Below are 10,851 nucleotides of genomic sequence, written 5' to 3' on the forward strand. Positions count from 1 at the left end.
TGTAAAATTTGTTTTAAAGCTGCAGCTGGCCTAACTAAAAAGTATTCTGCGCCATCAGAACTCCACCATGCTAAAAGGAGTATTCTTCAAAGATTTTCAGACGAACGAGACTTCATTCAGTCATCACTTGGAACAGGGCTCGACAACAAGTTAAGAAAGACAGCATACATACCTGAAGATGTTGAGAGTACCTGTTTAAACAAAAATAAATAAATTAAGTCTGTTGAAAAGAAGACTCCCAAGAGGAGCAATAAAGAGCAGTTTCTCAGAAAATTAAGATGGCAACACATAATATTCAGACATATGCTTGTCTATTTTCTTCATCATTGACAACACATGAAAACTTCCTGCAAATCCAAATTTCTTACTCACCCATAAAGCCGTTTTATCAGCAACATTTGGGCTTCTGCTTTGGGATCCTAGGAAGGAGGAAAAATATAAAGTTTAATTCAGGCTTCACCACTTGCAGCCAACACTTTGTAAATCAAGATTGATGTAACAAGTCACTTAATGATGTGGCTGCACTTCATGCGCTGCCTTCCATACAAAGACAAATAAGCGACTGACTGTCTAAAAGGGCTAAATATGCAGCTTAGCTCTGCCTGTATACGACCATCTTTAGTTTATAACCTCAGATAATTGACTCCAGGATACCATATGTAGAACCATGGGCAAGCAGCAACAGTTAATGGAAGGACCGCTACTAGCAATTTTTATGTCCACCCCAAACCCCCATTGTCCTGGCAACCCTCAATCAAGTGTACTAGAAATCCCCTAGAACAGCATTAGTGCAGTTTGAAAGCCATCAAGCACATCCAGTGACTAAAATGGCAGACAATTTTAATAGAATAGCTCAGCGCAATAAGATAACACAAGTTTTAATGCACATAACGAAAGGACATTTACCTAGCTGCATTATTTTCATTAAGCAGCCATGCCTGCCAATCCTTGTTTTAAATAAAGCTGACAGCTTAAAGGAGAAAGGCTAAAATTAAGTAAGCTTTATCAGAAAGGCCTATATAAAGACACCAGCAAACCCTCAAAGTATTACTGCTCTGAGTCCTCTGTCAAAAGAACAGTATTTTTTTTTCCTTCTATTGTGTATACACACGCTTCTGTATCAGACTTCAAATTCTGAGCATGCTCAGTTTGCACCTCTCTCCCTTTTCCCCCCATCCCTACTGTAAGGCCAAAATCTACGAGTGAGCAGGAAGAGATCACACCAAGCTAATATGGCAGCTGCTATCAAAAAGAAAGCTTCTAGAGCCGTTTAATCAGGTATGGTAAATTATTCTACATAATAAAGTGTTAAAGCTTGCACTGTTGTGGCTAATCTATTGGCAATAAACTGCTTTGGTAGCTTTCCTTCTTTAAAAACTCCCTACAGAGACAAGTTGACATTAAACCCAACTCAGTGGAGAGCTTGGACATTTAATGTTAAATTGTTAATATATTTGCATAGTTGTGTTTAGGCCACAACATGATCCTTAAATGCTGGGTGGACTGGCTAGATCCTAGGGAGCAGAAACTCAACTAGAAGAGGCGTGGGAGCCTGCAATTCATAAAATGTCAGTTTTATGCCTACTCCCAAACAGTGCCACTCAGATTATAAAGTCTGTCTCCACTGGAAGCTCAGTAAGAGAGAGTTCATAGGTATCATCAGTGCGGCACATGGCTGCAACACAAGGGATCACAGAAAAAAAACAAAACACTTACCAGCCAGCGAGATAAGTTGCAGCCTGCAATGGAATAACATGATTAGGAATCAGGAAGCACACATGAAAGCAAATGGTCAAGTGGCCGATGGTACAGGTGATGTAAGATTCTAATTTAACAGATTATGTGCTAGTCTTGGGATTTATAGGTGCGCATGTAAAGACGTTCCTGTGGCGAGTTTATTTAAGTTATCAAAAGAGTATCATGCGACACCTTGACCACATCAATCTTTTCATGCTTTGCCTAAGAACCTGTGACCAGCAATTTAACAGATTTGCTATATGGAGAAGTGGTAAAATTGGATTTATATACACTCACCATTAAATCCGTTTCTCTCCGCTGTCAGGGGGCCACAGGAGACCTATGGGGTAAAGCTCCATCCTCTGTAGGAGGAGATTTACCCCCATAGGTAGCCTGTGTCCCCAGTAGACGTCCGAGAAACACAGGATTAGGGTTATCAACATTAAAGGGGTTGTTCACCTTCCAAACACTTTTCAGTTGTTTTCAAATTGTTCCCCAGAAAGACTTAATTATTTCCCATTATTTATTTAGTTTTTTTTAATTTAGTTTTTCCAAAATCTAAATTAAAGTTTAATGTCGCGTAATGTAATGTTTCAGTCTGGCAGCTCAGTAATTCAGGTGCACTCAACTGTTACAATTTTGCAACATTTAGTCAATACATTTCTCAGCAGCATCTCTGGAATATTAGCAACTATTGTATCAGTTCTAACAGCTACATGTAATGAAACCCAGAGGTTCTGCTCAGCAGGGACAAAAATTAGATGTATCAACTACATGTATCAATTTAGAACAGTTACAGGGTCGGCGACCCCCCCTCCCAAAGCTGCTTAAGGTGAAAAATTAGTTTTACATTTCAATATTAGAAAAATTGACAAATAGAATGTAATTGGGAAAAAGTAGTTATTTCTGGTGATCTATCTGAAAACACCAATTGTTTGAAGGTGAACCACCCAGTTAACAAAAGTTTACATGTAAACTGAAAGAGCAAGCTAAAGAGAAAAACAGACTGTACTAAACAGTCAATTTGTAGAATGTTAAAAATGCAAGTAGCTCAGATTGTACCACTCAGTCACAGACATCAGACTGGGGCGGTATAAGATCACCACAGCTCAACCTTGCTTAGAGGGGTATTCTATTGTTAACTCCCAATAAAGTTAGGCAACAGTAGCATTTCTCAATATTGTAAAGCTTTGTTTAGATATTTGCTTTTACAGGTAGTCTTTTAAATTTACAGGTCTGAGAGGACATATTGCAATACTCACCAGAGTTGTGCAGATTCTGAAAACAAGCTGTTGAGAAGAAAAACATGTTAAGAGATAATCCCAATTCCCTAGTATCCAGCTTTATATTTTTTGGGAATCTCTTCAGTATAGCGACGATCCTTGTCATAGCCAACATGCATCAGCTCAGGGTATAGTGGAAGATTCATCACTGGAGACCCCATTAAGTTAAAATGCCAACCTGCTACATTAAAATCATATAGCCCCAGATATGACTGTTAACCCAAGCGTGCCTGATGCATTAAACATTAGGTGCATATTATCTTGGCAAGAGAAGATAGATAGATTATTTTGGCGGTACATAGCAACACACTTACTAGTAATTACCTTTACTATAATGATTTGTCCCTTCAGAAGTCAGACTGCAGCAGTTGTTCCAGTAGCCCCTGCAAGTACAAGTTTGTTATACACCATACTAAGACCACGCAACATACAATTTTCCCCACAGAACACGGTCAGATAATAAGTCTCATCAGAATTATTCAGACGAACGAGATTCCATGAGATTAAATTCATCACCAGTAAGTAAGTTAGGCATCTAAGCTTCAAGTAAAGTGTCAAGCTGTTTAAGGTTCATATTTAATTTAGCCTTAAAATAAAATAGAAAAGTCCATTCTTTGCTTTTCAGTTGGTCTTCATTTTAGTTTGTACAGGTATGGGATCAGTTATCCAGAAAGCTCAGAAAGACAGTCTCCCATAGACTCCATTTTATCCAAATCCATATATAATAAAACAGTACCTTCTATATACTTGAGCCAAAAATATAAATTGGAAGTAAAACCAGCATATTGGCTTTATTTAATGGTTAAATTTTCTAGTAGACTTTAGGTATAAAGATCCAAATTACATAAAGATAGGTTATCCAGAAAAACCACAGGTCCCGAGCATTCTGGATAACATGTCCCATATCTGTACAGCATTTCCAGCCTTCAGTTCAAAGCTTCTCACGTTTATTCAAAGTGAGCTAGTTTCATCACAGCCACCAATGTTATTTACCTAGTAGAGACACATACCTGAAACTATTTTAGTCTGTCAATCCCTTTAGTACACCTGACAAGAGAAATTTAGTTTAGACAATGGCATGTAACAGTATTTAAGTTTGTAGAACGTTAAAGCTGGCAGGCAATCAGAAGATACCATTCAGTCACAGATAATCAGACTGGGGCGGTAATAGAGATCATCAGGTCTTATAAAGCCAGACTACTTAATCACATATGTGGAAAGCTTGTGCATAATGCCCCAAGTGTTTTCTTCACTACAATACACGTGTTTATTGGTCTGCTTATGAACAGTGATGCCAAGACATACTGCCAACACTTTTAGTTGAATATGTCTGGGTTGGAGAATTTACCTTGACCTTTAAAGTCATACAGATCACTCAACAATACGGCTATTCCAACTGCTGAGTTGCTTAGAGCGAATGTAGGTTGCTATATCACATTTTACCTAATTAACCTATCAGAAACTGTTCATTCCAGTAAAGGCCAAGTGTGCCCATCACCTACCAATAGTTAACAGCAGGGGTGCCTGAAAGGTAGGTTGTAAAAAGGGGGTTTTCCCCCAAAAATATAGCATCCAGTATAGGAAGTCAATTTAATCAGGCCAAATTAGGTGGTAACCACCTTAGTTCAAGCTCTGCATTGTTACACAAACCTCCACCCAATATAGATATATGCTTGACAGGGTAAAGTTGACAATAGTTACATACCTGCAATGAGAAACATCAGTACTGTATCCCGGTAGGGTTTCCAGATCAGCCCATGTCAAGGATAACATAATGGGCAACTATATGGTAGCTGCAGCTAAGATTGGGGGGGTCAACCTGTGAAGCAGCATAACAGAACATTAAAAAAGAAAAAATCTACTTTAATCTTTAAAAATACATGTATAATCTTCATTACAATGAGGTTCATCAGATAGGTTAAGATATCCAGTTCACACTGGCATCACAAAATCATAAATATAAGCCCCCTCAGACAGTTCCAGCTGGAACAAGTCATCCTTCCTCTCCAGCTGTTGAGCCAGTGGGTTCACCTTTTCAGGCTCTGGCAACAGGCAGCTGGTCGGACATGTGAAGGTTTCATCATTGGGGAAAGTATTAAATAAAAAAATTGCACCTTAAGTTAGTGATGAGCTTGATTGTAGAGAAGAGCCATCATCTTTGGCATCTGAAAGTCAAATGTCGTCATTAGCAACAGACTTGGGTATAATCTAAATATTCTTAGTGCAGTTTCAAATTCCTGTTGCTGCATGGGGCATGGACAATTCTCTAGCACAGTACTGTCCAACTTCTGTGGTACCGAGGGCTGGAATTTTTCTGGCATATGTGGTGGAGAGCCAGTGTTGACCACTCCATTTAAACCCCACACACACACTACAACAAAAACATTGAAGACCATGTCCACATTAAAGGTGGTAGCACCATAAAACCAAATGGTTGGTGATCACTGCAGGGATATCACTCATATGTGAAACAGGTTTATTACGTAATATTAAGACATCCTTAAATCCATATACCTCAACCTCCCCTGCGAATAACAGCAACCCACAGCAGACAAGGGCCTCAATTCACACAGCACTGCTCTAGCATGTTTACAAAGCAGTGTTAAATATCATAAAAGACCAGGAGAACCCCCCCTCCAAGAAAAGCCCCTACCTATTAGCCTAGAGAGTCTCCCTTCCCTGCTTGCCACACCCACAAGTTTGATTACCCCTGAAAAGTGCCCCTAACAGTATTCGCATATCTGTGCAGAGTAAGCACAGCGAAGCTCATGGGTAAACCAGAAGACCGTGCATGCGCCAATACGGTGTTCACTTAAGGAAGAATACTGAAGACATACCTTTTACAGAACTCCAACACCAGTTTTACATCTACAAGAAAACAAAAAAATAATAAGATTTTAAACTTTTAACTGGACTAACTAAACTGTATTCTGTTCCATCAGAACTCCACCATGCTAAAAGGAGTATTCTTCAAAGATTTTCAGACGAACGAGACTTCATTCAGTCATCACTTGGAACAGAGCTTAACAATAAGTTAAGACAGCATACATACCGGCAGATGTTGAGTGTACCTGTTTAAACAAAAATAAATATATTAAAGTCTGTTGAAAAGAAGACTCCCAAGAGGAGCAATAAAGACCAGTTTCTCAGAAAATTAAGATGGCAACACATAAGATTCAGACATATGCTTGTCTGTATTTTATTCATCATTGACAACACATGAAAGCTTCCTGCAAATCCAAATGTCTTACTCACCCATAGCCATTTTATCAGCAGCATTTGGACTTCTGTTTTGGGACACTAGGAAGGAAGGGGGAAAAAGTTAGTTCAGGCTTCTCCACTTGCAGCCAAAACTTTGTAAAACAAGTTTGACGTCACCTAAACCTGTGGTTGCACTTAATGTGTAGTCTTCCATACATAAACTGACTGCCTAAAGGAGCTAAATATGCAGCTTAATCCTGCCTTTATATGAATTTTTAGTTTATCATCTCAGATATGACTCCAGGATACCATATGTAGAACCATGGGCAAGCAGCAACAATTAATGGAAGGACCACTACTATTATGGATCAGAAATAAAAACACTTTTGTCCACCCCCCACTCCCATTGTCCTGGCAACCATCTACTATCAATTGCACCAGAACTCCAAATACAACAGCATTACAGCAGTTCAGAAGCCTATTGAGCACGTCCTCCAGTTACTAAAATGCATTCCTACCAGTCATCATAGAGAGCCTTTAGACTGCAAGCTCTGCCATGGCAGACTAATTTAAAAGATCAGCGCTATATACAGATGATAATCCAGTTTTAAAGCACATAGGCTTTTGGGTAGTAACACGTCTATTCAAATATGGACTATACAGAACAAGTTGCCAAAGTACATGACTAGAATACTCAGTTTTAAAGGCAAGGTGGGGCAAAGAGCTTTGGGAGCAGAGATCCTCAAAGTGGAAAAGGTGCTGAGAGCCAGCAGTTCATAAAATGCCAGTTTTACAACTACTGCCAAGGTTGGTAAACAGTGCCACTCAGATTATAAAGTCTTGTCTCCACTGGAAGCTCAGTAAGAGAGAGTTCATAGGTATCATCAGTGCGGCACATGGCTGCAACCAAAGGGATCACAGAAAAAACAAAAAAAACAAACACTTACCAGCCAGAGAGAAGAGTTGCAGCCTGCAATGGAATAACACAGGATTAGAAATAAAGTGGATGAGAATCACACAAAGGTGAATTGGATGGGGCCTCAGAGATAGTAAGCTGTCCTCATTGCTTTCAGAACAGGTCTGTGATTGGTCTCATCATTGGCACATACGGGCTCAGGCCCTCTACAGACAAACTATACAGCACTTCTATGAAGCCAGCAAGAGGTCCCTTACATCCCAGACACAGGGGTGTGCCTTCCAGAGCAGAAGGCCACGCGCTCAAATGCCACAAGACCAGGTCTTATAATTGAAGGCCAGACTATAGGCAAACTCCTAAGAACCTGGAATATTAGTAACAACTAACGAGCTTGGGGAACACTAAACGTAATCAAAATCTTTACGCTTTAGAATAACAGCTAGCATGCAGAGCAGGAAGAACTGGATATACTGCATGGTCTGCGAACAGCATTTATGAGAACTCACCAAGTCAGCCCGATGCTTTTAAATCCCAAGACGCACATATAAGTGCACATGCGAAGATATTCCCACGGAGAGAGTTTAAATATCATCAAAATTGAATCATATAACACATCAGTCTTATGCTTTGCCTCAGAACTTGTGACCAAAAAGTTAAGATTTACTGTATGGAGAAGAAGTAAACACAGGATTAAGGTTAGGGCTATCAAAAAAAAAAAAACAAAAAAAAAACTGTACCAAGTCAATTTGTGGCATGTTAAACTGCTCGAAATGCAATGAGCTCAGATTGTACCACTCAGTCACAGACATCAGACTGGGGCGGTATTAGATCACCACAGCTCAACCTTGCTTTTAGGGGTAGTCTATTGTTAAGACTCCCAATAAAATTAAAGGGGTTTATCTACCAAACACTTTCAGTTCAATTGTTTTCAAATTGTTCACCAAAAAGACTAATACTTTCCCCATTTTTTTTTTAGGATTATTCCCCAAAAGCTAAGTTTAAAGTTTAATGTCCCTGCCTCTGCTGTTTGAGGCAGCCGAGTAATGCAGGTGCAGATGCTAAAATGTTACAATTTTGCGAAATTTAGTAGATTTACTTTTCAGCAACATCTCTGGAATATTAGCAACTTTTGTATTAAGAGTTGTGTTTAATGAAACACAGGGATTCTCTGCTCAGCAGGGGACTAAGATAAGAAGTGTAATCAACTAAATGTATCAATTTAGAACAGTTTACAGGGTCAGCAACCCCATCCCCCCACAGCTCCTTTAGTTGATAAAAAAAAAAATCTTACACTTCAATATTACAAAAACCAAGGGTGCCTGATGCATTATAAACATTAGGCAGTGCATATTATCTTGGCAAGAGAAGAACACAGTTTGATTATGGCAGTATGTAGCAACACTATTTGCTAGTTATTACCTTTACTGTAATTATTTGTCCCTTCAGAAGTCAGACTGCAGCAGATGTTTAGAACTTTGCCTTTAGCCCCTGCAAATACAAGTTTGTTATACACCATACTAGGACAACGCAACATACAATTTTCCCCACAGAACACTGTCAGATAATAAGTCTCATCAGAATTATTCAGACGAACGAGATTCCATGATATTAAATTCATCAGTCAGTTAGGCATAAGCTATGCATCTACGCGTCAAGGAAAGTGTCAAGCTCTGTATTTTATTCATCATTGAAAACAAATTAAAGCTTCCTGCAAATCCAAATGTCTTACTCACCCAAAAAAAGCCATTTTATCAGCAGCATTTGGGCTTCTGATTTGGGAGACTAGGAAGGAGGGAAAAAAATAAAAAATTCAGGCTTCACTTGCAGCCAACACTTTGTAAATCAAGATTGTCACAATGTCACTTAATCCTGTGGCTGCAATTAGTGTGCTGCCTTCCATACATAGGCAAATAAGTTACCGACTGCCTAAAGAGGCCAAATATGAAGCTAAACACTGCCAGTATACGATCATCTTGAGTTTATAACCTCAGATAACCATATGTAGAAAAATGGGCAAGCAACAACAGTTAATGGAAGGACCGCTACTCTTATGATCAGAAATAAGTATACTTTTGTACACCCTCAAACCCCCATTGTCCTGGCAACCCTCTACTATCAAGTGCACTAGAGCTCCCATAGAACCTAACTGCAGATTGGAAGCCATGGAGCACGTCCTCCAGTGACTAAAATGCACTCCCATCAGCAATCATAGAAATAGGGACTTTAGACTGCAAACTGTGGCAATTTTAAATCAAATAGATCATGGCTATATACGATTAAGATAACCCAAGTTTTAAAGCACTGAACTAAAGTGAAGGTCATTGACTATCCGCATCATCATTAAGCAGCCATGCCTGTCAATCCTTGCTTTAAATACCAAAGCAACCATCTTAAAAACTCTTGAGACAAGTTGACATTAAACCCAACTCAGTGGAGAGCTGGGACATGTTAATATATCTGCATAGTTGCGTTTATTCACAAGGTGGGAGAGCTTGGTTTCTAGTTAGAGCAACAGCCTCAGTGATTAATGACAAGGGCTATGGCATGCTATGTGGCCATATTGGAAGTTTACTATACACCTTCAGTGTTCAAGTCTGGGTTTGTTGGAAATGAATAAAGGTGGAGGTTTTTGAATGGAAGCAGGCTGGCCACACTCTAAAGTAAAGGTGAACATTTGCTTCCCACGAAATACTCACTGATCGAAAAAGCCGCAGTGGGTAGAAGATTCAAATAAATGTGTGGCTCATTTGCAGTAGAACATTAGGCCACAATAGGATACTTGGGCCTTGGGGGGGAGTGACAATTCTTCCTATATGGACTATACAGAACAAGTTTTCCCAGTATATGGCTACAATACTCTGTTTTTAAGGCTGGGTGCAGGCACAGAGCCTTGGGAGCAGGAACCATTAAATGGGAAGAGGTGGTGGGAGCCTGCAGTTCATAAAATGCCAGTTTTATGCCTACTTCCAAGGTTGGTTAACAGTGCAACTCAGATTATAAAGTCTGTCTCCACTGGAAGCTCAGTAAGAGAGAGTTCATAGGTATCATCAGTGCAGCACATGGCTGCAACACAAGAGAAGAAAAAAAGAAAAAAAAAAAAACCACTTACCAGCCAGTTGGATACGTTTTAGCCTGCAATGGAATAACATGATTAGAAATCAGGAAGAGGATGTGAGGCTCGCACATATGAAGGCAAATTGAATAGGGCCTCAGAGATAGTAAGCCATCCTCATTGCTCTCAGAACAGGTCTGTGATTGATCTCATCATTGGCACATTGGAACACAGGGCCTATTGTACAGACACAACCTATACAGAACTTTATTAAGGCAGCAAGAGATCCCTTTAATCCCAGACACAGGGGTGCGCTTCCCAAAGCATAAGGCGGGCGCTCAAATGCTGCAAGACCAGGTCTTATAATTAAAGGCCAGACTATGGGCAAACTCTTAAGAACCTGGAATATTAGGAACGACCAACATTAGAACAACAATAAACACAGGCTTGGGGAACACTTTACTTAAACAAGGGTTCTTAACACTTTAGAATAAGAGCTAGCATGCAGAGCAGGAAGAACTGGCTTAACTGCACAGTCCGCAAACAGGATGGATAAAGATAACTCACCAAGTTGTCCTGATGCACGCTTCAAATGGCTGATCACACAGGCGTGGCAAGTTTATAATTCCCAACACACGCACACAGTTTGTTAGAAAATGCAC

General features: G+C 39.7%; 15 non-coding genes across 15 annotated transcripts; all 15 read right to left on the reverse strand.

The window, feature by feature from the left end:
* Positions 1-49: 49 nt before the first annotated feature.
* LOC121393015 lies at positions 50-132 on the reverse strand. The gene has a single exon (XR_005967338.1). It is a non-coding gene; the product is annotated as a small nucleolar RNA SNORD28 (small nucleolar RNA).
* Positions 133-261: 129 nt separating this feature from the next.
* On the reverse strand, positions 262-332 carry LOC121393020. The gene has a single exon (XR_005967343.1). It is a non-coding gene; the product is annotated as a small nucleolar RNA SNORD27 (small nucleolar RNA).
* A 1,264-nt stretch (positions 333-1,596) lies between these two features.
* Positions 1,597-1,668, reverse strand: LOC121393022. Its single transcript, XR_005967346.1, has one exon. It is a non-coding gene; the product is annotated as a small nucleolar RNA SNORD26 (small nucleolar RNA).
* A 1,114-nt stretch (positions 1,669-2,782) lies between these two features.
* On the reverse strand, positions 2,783-2,850 carry LOC121393031. Its single transcript, XR_005967356.1, has one exon. It is a non-coding gene; the product is annotated as a small nucleolar RNA SNORD31 (small nucleolar RNA).
* Positions 2,851-3,467: 617 nt separating this feature from the next.
* LOC121393024 lies at positions 3,468-3,540 on the reverse strand. The gene has a single exon (XR_005967348.1). It is a non-coding gene; the product is annotated as a small nucleolar RNA SNORD30 (small nucleolar RNA).
* A 599-nt stretch (positions 3,541-4,139) lies between these two features.
* Positions 4,140-4,208, reverse strand: LOC121393028. Its single transcript, XR_005967352.1, has one exon. It is a non-coding gene; the product is annotated as a small nucleolar RNA SNORD31 (small nucleolar RNA).
* A 776-nt stretch (positions 4,209-4,984) lies between these two features.
* Positions 4,985-5,109, reverse strand: LOC121403515. The gene has a single exon (XR_005967367.1). It is a non-coding gene; the product is annotated as a small nucleolar RNA SNORD22 (small nucleolar RNA).
* Positions 5,110-5,953: 844 nt separating this feature from the next.
* LOC121393013 lies at positions 5,954-6,036 on the reverse strand. Its single transcript, XR_005967335.1, has one exon. It is a non-coding gene; the product is annotated as a small nucleolar RNA SNORD28 (small nucleolar RNA).
* A 125-nt stretch (positions 6,037-6,161) lies between these two features.
* On the reverse strand, positions 6,162-6,235 carry snord27 (U27 small nucleolar RNA). The gene has a single exon (NR_033280.1). It is a non-coding gene; the product is annotated as a U27 small nucleolar RNA (small nucleolar RNA).
* An 806-nt stretch (positions 6,236-7,041) lies between these two features.
* On the reverse strand, positions 7,042-7,114 carry LOC121393021. The gene has a single exon (XR_005967344.1). It is a non-coding gene; the product is annotated as a small nucleolar RNA SNORD26 (small nucleolar RNA).
* Positions 7,115-7,256: 142 nt separating this feature from the next.
* On the reverse strand, positions 7,257-7,325 carry snord25 (U25 small nucleolar RNA). The gene has a single exon (NR_033282.1). It is a non-coding gene; the product is annotated as a U25 small nucleolar RNA (small nucleolar RNA).
* Positions 7,326-7,912: 587 nt separating this feature from the next.
* On the reverse strand, positions 7,913-7,980 carry LOC121393029. The gene has a single exon (XR_005967354.1). It is a non-coding gene; the product is annotated as a small nucleolar RNA SNORD31 (small nucleolar RNA).
* A 709-nt stretch (positions 7,981-8,689) lies between these two features.
* LOC121393023 lies at positions 8,690-8,762 on the reverse strand. The gene has a single exon (XR_005967347.1). It is a non-coding gene; the product is annotated as a small nucleolar RNA SNORD30 (small nucleolar RNA).
* Positions 8,763-10,121: 1,359 nt separating this feature from the next.
* Positions 10,122-10,193, reverse strand: snord26 (U26 small nucleolar RNA). Its single transcript, NR_033281.1, has one exon. It is a non-coding gene; the product is annotated as a U26 small nucleolar RNA (small nucleolar RNA).
* A 148-nt stretch (positions 10,194-10,341) lies between these two features.
* Positions 10,342-10,410, reverse strand: LOC121403568. The gene has a single exon (XR_005967419.1). It is a non-coding gene; the product is annotated as a small nucleolar RNA U25 (small nucleolar RNA).
* Between the last annotated feature and the right edge of the window lie 441 nt (positions 10,411-10,851).

This window comes from Xenopus laevis, chromosome 4L, assembly GCF_017654675.1.
Source record: "Xenopus laevis strain J_2021 chromosome 4L, Xenopus_laevis_v10.1, whole genome shotgun sequence".
NCBI lineage: Eukaryota > Metazoa > Chordata > Amphibia > Anura > Pipidae > Xenopus > Xenopus laevis.